The sequence below is a fragment of the Corvus brachyrhynchos genome, unplaced genomic scaffold (genome assembly GCF_000691975.1).
Source record: "Corvus brachyrhynchos isolate BGI_N302 unplaced genomic scaffold, ASM69197v1 scaffold167, whole genome shotgun sequence".
Lineage (NCBI taxonomy): Eukaryota > Metazoa > Chordata > Aves > Passeriformes > Corvidae > Corvus > Corvus brachyrhynchos.
Genome location: NW_008239547.1, coordinates 553,980 through 561,634, shown reverse-complemented (window position 1 = coordinate 561,634; position 7,655 = coordinate 553,980).

Here is a 7,655-nt window from a genome sequence, read left to right as displayed (position 1 = left end):
TAGCAAGTTAGGGAACAGCATACTGTGATGCAGAGCTTTTCCACATCATCTCCAGGAGCTAAATTCCTAAGAAAATGTTTCCAAGGAAATGTATACCTAAATCTATATATTGGTGAACTGGATTCCTGAGGATGACAATGATGAAAAATGACAACATAAATGGGCAAGTGTGTCCTATGCCCAGTCTGTTGTGAGTAAAATAGCAGCTTATGTCTGAAAATCCACATATTACTGATTGTGGGAATCCAGCATCCCTGATTTAACTGTATATTTCAGACAAAGACACAACCTGAAACTGCTTTCTACTTCTACAATTTCCAATGACACCTCTAGACTGGGAAATTTACATCCTTACCAAAATTTTTAAGTATCTGATCTTATCTAAGAGATTGCAATCACTCCCCAGGTTTCTTGTCACGTCTGGTTCCCTCTAGGCAGAAATCTGCAAGCCAAGATAACCCCTGAGCACTTGTGACCTTTCACTGACATGCTCACCTGTACTTCAGGTGAGGAGGACAGAGTTCTGGGAGGAGATCTGTCAGGTCCTCACCTCAGGATGCAAAGTGTGCTGCAGAGATACAGAGTGAAACAACTTGTGTCATCTTTTATGGTAACAGAGTGCTCTTGCTCTGAGAAAGCACTTGAAACTCAAAAGATATGGTTGACAGCCTGGAAAGAGCAGGTGAGTGTGAGGGTGTGCAACCTGTGTGTGCATGGCTGCAGGAGGCCGTCCTGCACAGAGCGAAGGCTGTGCTCGCTCCGCAGTGATGACCCCACGGGGTTGCTGAGGAGATCCTTGGCTAGTGCTCAGCACTGACAAGGCAGAGGCTGGCACAAGGTCACTTTCTTTTTATGGAGAGTGCAAATCTTAGCGAGGTGCCACTGCCTCTTTTCTTTCCAAGCAGGAATAGCTCCTGCAGTCCTTCAAGCATCCCCTGCCCTGCCCTCATCCTGCCCACAGCCCATGTTGGAGTGGGGCTGTGGAGGGGTGTCATGGGTTAGCAAAGCATAGTCCCAGAAGTGATGCTCTTGCAAAGGGGTGTTTATAGCTCCTCTATGACCTGACAGAACCTATCAGCTGGCCAGTTTGAATATGGACAAAACAGGGCCGATGGGCCCTGCTTCACCCGCCCCTCTGTCCCCTCCCCCCCCTGCCCTGCTGTGGGGGCAGCCAGAGTGCCACAGCTCCCCTTCTCCACTGCGGCCAAAGATTCAGCTGAAGCTGCCCTGCTGTCTGGCAAAGATCATGTGACCAACAGCGATAAGCAAAATTCCAGCTGCAATGCCTAGGTGAGATTAACCCTTTTAGTGCTGTGAAGAGCTGAAAACGTGAGGGAGGAGAAAGAGGAGATGCTTAAAGCTGAAATTCTGTTGTAAATCTATGATATATCAGAGTATCCTGTTGTAATTTCATGAAGTAGGCAGATGCTGAAGCAGCTGTAATTTCATGAGAAGTTTGAATAGGGAGAGATGGAAGCGATGAGGACTTTTGCTCCAAATGGAAAAGGAGAAGACCTCAGTTCCTAGAGATGCTCCCAGAGATAGTCCTAAAGATGAAGATGAGGAGGACCCTTTGCTCCCAGGGAAGGAGGAGGGCTTCTGCTCTTAGAGATGAAATGCTCCCAGAGATGGGTGAAGAGAACTTTTGTTTCTGAATAGCTCAACCTTAAAATTGTAGCCCAGTAGCTCAAGATTGGACCCTCGAAAGCAGTTGTGGGAAAAGCTGCAAGTTGGGGGAAGGGACTCACATGCGAGCAGAGAACCAACCCGGGCGGCTGGCTCATTGTGATAATTTCTCCATAGCATGGGTAAGAGAGACTCCTCTTCCTGAATGGACTGAACAAGGTTATTATGGAAGAGGTAAACAGACTGAACATCTCAAGGGTTGTCTTTTTACATTGTCAGTGGGAGAAGGGAGAAAGGTGGGGGGAGAAGAAGTTTCTGAAGGTGTGGTATGATTTATTTTTTTTCTTCTTTTCTTTTTCCTTATTTTAGGTCTATTAATAAACTTTATATTCTTTCAAGTTTGGTGCCTGCTTTGCTTTTCTCCTAATTCTTATCTCACAGACGGTAAACAGTACTAAGTATTTTGGACCAAACCACTACAAGGGGTCAGGCCCCAGCTGGAAGTAATTTCATCCATTGATAGTACAGCTACACCTAGTTTATGTTTTACAGAGTTGTTTTCAGTCACACTCTGTTTGTAAGCTAGACTGCCAGACTCATCTCTCCAGGATGAGGATTCCTCCTGGAAACAGGTCTTTGTGAAAATGCCCACATATTCATTTTCTTTTGGAAAGCTTCATCTTGTCACTAAAACAGTGGTGAAATCCCAACATCCTCATAGGTAGGTCAGAGCTGGAAAGTTTGAAGGTGAAAATCTTTAATAAAGGACATCATTGCTGATGCGTAGTCAAATCTGACACTCAGATTATGGTATCTTTTGCTGCTACCCAAACCAAAATTTGACTCTTACTGAAACTGAAAAAACAGGTCTAGTAATAAAACCATCAGTCCAAACAAAGCTAGATGGGAACAAGTAATATTTCTTACTAACAGCTTCTAGATGGCTGGTGAAACATTGTGCCACTCAAGCAGTTAATAAAACAAATTTCTTTCAAGCTAATATTACCAATTAACAAAATAGCTAATTTTTGTTTTTCAAGTAAGAGTTACACCAAAGGAAATAATGCAAACTGCATGGGAAGAATTTAATTAATATTCCTAAACATTATCTTCCCAGAGACCACAGAGAAAACAGGCATCTATATTAATTAATTGGGTAAAATTATCTGTTTAGTTAAATGGATGTAATTAAGAGTAATGTCTTGAGGTATGTCTTTTAAAGTCCTCTTGCTGCTTTAAAAAAAAATATCTGGGAAAAGTTTTCCATTGAAGAGACCAGTAGTTTGTTTGACCAAAATGTCTAAGCAAAAAGTTTCCAAGAGATTCAGCATTTAGCTTGCTAATTCATATGGACAGAATCCAGTCAATAACCGGAAAATTTACCTTCAAATAGTTCTATTAACCAGAACCCACATACAGAGGAAAAATAAAGTGGAGCTTTTTTCAGATAGAGGCTTATTTTGAGTGATACCAAAAGTGGTCATGATGACACCTAAGTCAGAGCTTAAAGGAGTGCAAGAAAGCAAAGCAATAACAATGTAGAGTTAAGTCAGAGGTGAAGAACCAAAGAATAAAAGAGTAAGGCAGGAGATAGGTATTGAAAAATCTTGCAAGAGAAAGAGAATTGTTTTAAAAAATGTGAAATGTCCTGAGAAAGACTGTGGAGTCAGCATGAGATCCACTAAAATGAGTTGTTCACAGGGGAGCAACTATTCTAATCAGGAAGGAACTGCATCAGGAGATGAGACTCTGTTCCAGTCAGAAAGATACTTTATTCTACTTGGCATGCTCAACTGTTTTCTTCTCCATAAAAAATTTTAAAGTCAAGAAAATCACTTAAGATTTTACAATAAACTGGTAGTTAAAGGACAGCTTTATATTTATGATATTATTTAAATCAAGTCAAATCAGCTCACAGACTTGAATATTTTATCAGTGCTCCAGACATAGGAATATTGGTTGCTCTGATAAAATTAAACTGATTTGTTTCTCTCAGTTCTATGCAAGATGGATCTTGCTTTATCATATTTGGCTTCTGATGAAACACTATGGGCACACTGTTCCACCTCAAAATGCTGCCTGTGGCTCAAGCCTTTTTTCCCTAAGGGGTGACATAAACTGTCCATGAGGTGAAATATGGACTCATGTAGATTTAGACAGAAGCCAGTGGTTCTATGAATTTTTAAATTTTTAAATTATTGAGCTGGACATGAAGGAAGACCTCATGTGTTTTCAGTCAGTGCCACTGGCACATAGTATCAATGCTCTCAAGGCTGTACATAAGGTTTCTTGCTGCACCTTTAGAGCATATGGGAAAACTGAAATTCCTTCTCTTCCTCATTTTTCCCTTCTCCCTCTCCTACTCAAGAAAACTCCAACACTCAAACCCAACTTTACCATTACATCCATAAAGAAATTAGTAGCTGGTATCAGTTCTTGAAATCTCTGTCTAAAACATGAGAATTAGGGTTAATGCTACCCTGTTGGTCAGTAACATTTATTTCTGGAGAATTTTAGGCTTCAAGCTTCAAGCAACGCTCTGCAAGAAGGCAGAGGCACATGTGCAAGGATTCCAATGATCTTACTCTGAATAACAGTGCTTGTTGCTGCTCTTTCTACTCACTGGAAGGAATAAATTCCCCAAGATCAAAAATATTGATCTGAGCCAAATTTGTGCTCTATTCCAGCTCCTGTCCTAATGGCTAATACTGTGGTCATAGGCACTATGACTTTGTCCAGCTGAGACATCTTCTAGGTGAATGTCAAATCTTGTCTTTATACAGCTTCACTGCTTGGCACCAGAAAATAATAACACAGCCATTGCTTTCTCCACTGTATGCACTCAAAGTTAAAATTCCCTGTGATGATCTGTGAATTGGAACACGATACAACATGGGGTACTCTGAATGCTCTAGTTACCCACCTACTTTGTGAATACCTGCCAGCTCCTGACAACTTCTTGCAGAACCTTGTTTAGAGATTCTATACAAATGAAATGATTTATGTTACAATTTACAGTTTCTTTTGCTTATCCAAGAGGTTCTCTAATAGAACATAGACATATTCTCTTGTTTTCCTTGGAACTCTTTTCACTTTACAGAAAATATGTCTTCCATGCTCACCCCTTCCTTTTTCATTGCTTCCACATTTGGATGGCAAACTAATGGCTTGACTACTCAGATGTCTCAGGTATTCGTGTAGTGAGTTTTTATGGTTTGAACTCTGGTGACCAAGAAAAATGGTGGTTTGCAAAGTCAAATATTCTGTTCAGCTTGTGAAAATTTAATTTGGCTTCCAAAATTTTGTAAAATACAGTGATGTATTATCTTTTCTCCCAGAATTCCAGCACACGTATTAGTTGTAAAGATGAGCTTGATCTGAAGCTAAATTATAATGTTGCATTGAAGTAGGTTGTTACTTTCAAGACATCTATATCATTTGCAGCAGAAGCTGTAGAGAATGAGAAGGGCAATTATAAGAAAAAGAACTGTTTCAGATGGTGATCTCTGGAAAATTGACTCCCTTCACAGGAATGCTCAGAGCAGAAATAAATCAAGGTATATACATCCCTCAAGTATAATGCTGATGGGTAAGGAAGAAAAGTCCATGAGAAACAAAGTCTTCTGAATAGGCTATGGATGGTATGCAATAAAGTGCAACAAAATTTGAGCAAGGAGGAGAAAAAATATGGAACAGCTGTTTCTTGTGAAGAATCTGTCTTTTCTTACTCCAGTACACCATAGGATGCACTGAGAAACAGAGAAAGCAATTACATAAGATCACGTTATTATAATTAAGCACATGGGAATGAAATTCTACTTCTTCAGCAATTCCACAATTTCTTAGTATATGAATACAATTTTGGAAATGCTAGGGGTTTTTTTCAACATTTTCTGTGTGTGATATACATATATATATATCACACACATATAAATATCTGATTTAGTGTTTCATCTTAATGAGATTTAAAAGCTACTTAGTAATGTGCTTTGAGTCCTGAGAGTTCAAATTTTCCTATTTCTTTGTGGAATAGGATGAGCTGAAGCAGAGCACTGAATGTTAGGCATTATGGAACAGTTAATGCTAAAATGGAAAATAATGAGAAAAAAATGTGAGAGATCTTGCAATAATTAAATAGTATTAGATACATACATTTATAGGAAAGTTTAAGAGTTAAAATAACTGTTGGGATACATGACTGTAAGCAAGCATTTTTCTGAGTTAGATTCAAATGAAGGACCACTGGGAATGCTAGTGAAGCCACTGTTTCAGACACTTGGATGGAAATTTATGAATTGTTGACTAACATTTCAGCTGGATTTCTGAGAGAGGGTTACATGAAATTTCTTTGGTCTGAATCAATTTAACCTGCTGCTTTATAAAAATATAAGATCAGGATTCTCAGTTAATATCAGTATTTTATCACACCTCTAGATTAATGTTTGTATAATTTTTAATGTGGCAATTTTAATTATTAAAAAAATTAGAAAACCAGATGGAATTACAAAACAGCAACCGATTACTTAATTAACTTTTGCCTACTGGGATAAATAGAACATACCACAGAATATATCAAAGCAGACACTAATGAGACACTATACATCCATTAGTACGCAGGAGGTTTTCTCTTCAGATAGCAGTCCTTATCAGACATAAGCATATGCCTATCAATCTTATTAAGTAAACCCAGCAACTCCTCATGTTATAATCCAATGCATATAACATCATGGTAAAAATCTGAAGAACTATACTATGATGCTCCCCGCAGACCAGTGAAATCTCCCACCAAAGTATGTGAAGTGGACAAAGAATGAAAAAAAAATTGCTATTGTTTTGTGAAGAAGTATAACATGTAAGTTAGTCTGCAAATACTAACAAACATCCTTCAGCTGTGAAAGAGGGCCTTAAACCAAAAGTAATCAAAATACCAGATTTTAAAATTGTTGTCATATTTGTCTTATGTCTTATTACAAATACTCTGTCAGCTCCATTGTGTGACATGTATTACATACCTGGGAAAAATATGAGTGAATCAGATGAAGAGCAGACCTGTAAATTCATAATAATATAAATCTTCTTTACTTACATGAAATATCCCTTGAACTTATTGCAGTACTATGTAGATTTTTGTAAATTTCTTAGTATAACTTGAAAAGATGTGCTCTGAAATAAAAATTATTTCAAACAGTATTCCAGAAGCTCTACAATTGCTTCTTTTGGCCAATGAACCCTAGCTGATGACTTCCAGGATTCCCAGAAACACTGAGGATAATTATTGCACACCAAATACATTCCTAAACGATGTGCACTGATACCTTTTTATTTAATAAAAATGAGTGTCACCATATATATGTGCATACATTTGGTTATTGCTATCAGAATTAACAGCCCGTAATTTAACCCCAGCCTATTAGAAAAAGGGCTCAGCCGACCCACACAAATTGAAATGACTACTTGCTGCAGGTTTTTCACCAGGCTTCAAGACAATGTGTTTGTTAGTACCTTCAGAGTAATACCAGGTAGTTTTTGAACAGTCTCAATCTCATGCTAGCTGATTTAAACCAGATGAAAATAAAAGTGTGTTACCCAAAATAAAAGAATACAGAAAATACATTATTGTAGTATTTACTGAACAAAGTAACAAAAATCGTTTGCTCTCTTCTTTTTATCAGCATTAAGTAATCAAATTTAGGCCATACAAGCATCAACAAGAAATATAAGTAACTGTACTATTAAGGTGGTATCTACAACTTTTTAAAATTGCTCAAAATCCAAAACCACAAATGTTGTATAGCTCACTTTAAAATCATTCAAGTGCCTTGCACAGTATGTAAAAAAATTGATAGTCGATGACTGCTATGAAATGTACATGCAGTACCTGAATTTTACATTTCAATAGGTCAGGCCCAGATCATCAAAGCATTTAGGTTTCCACTCCTCAGGGAAGCTCTGGGTTTCCTTGTTTATTAACCCCTTCCCTGAAAGGAGTAACTGTTTTTGATGGTGTGAATTTATAGTGTTGTCTTTCC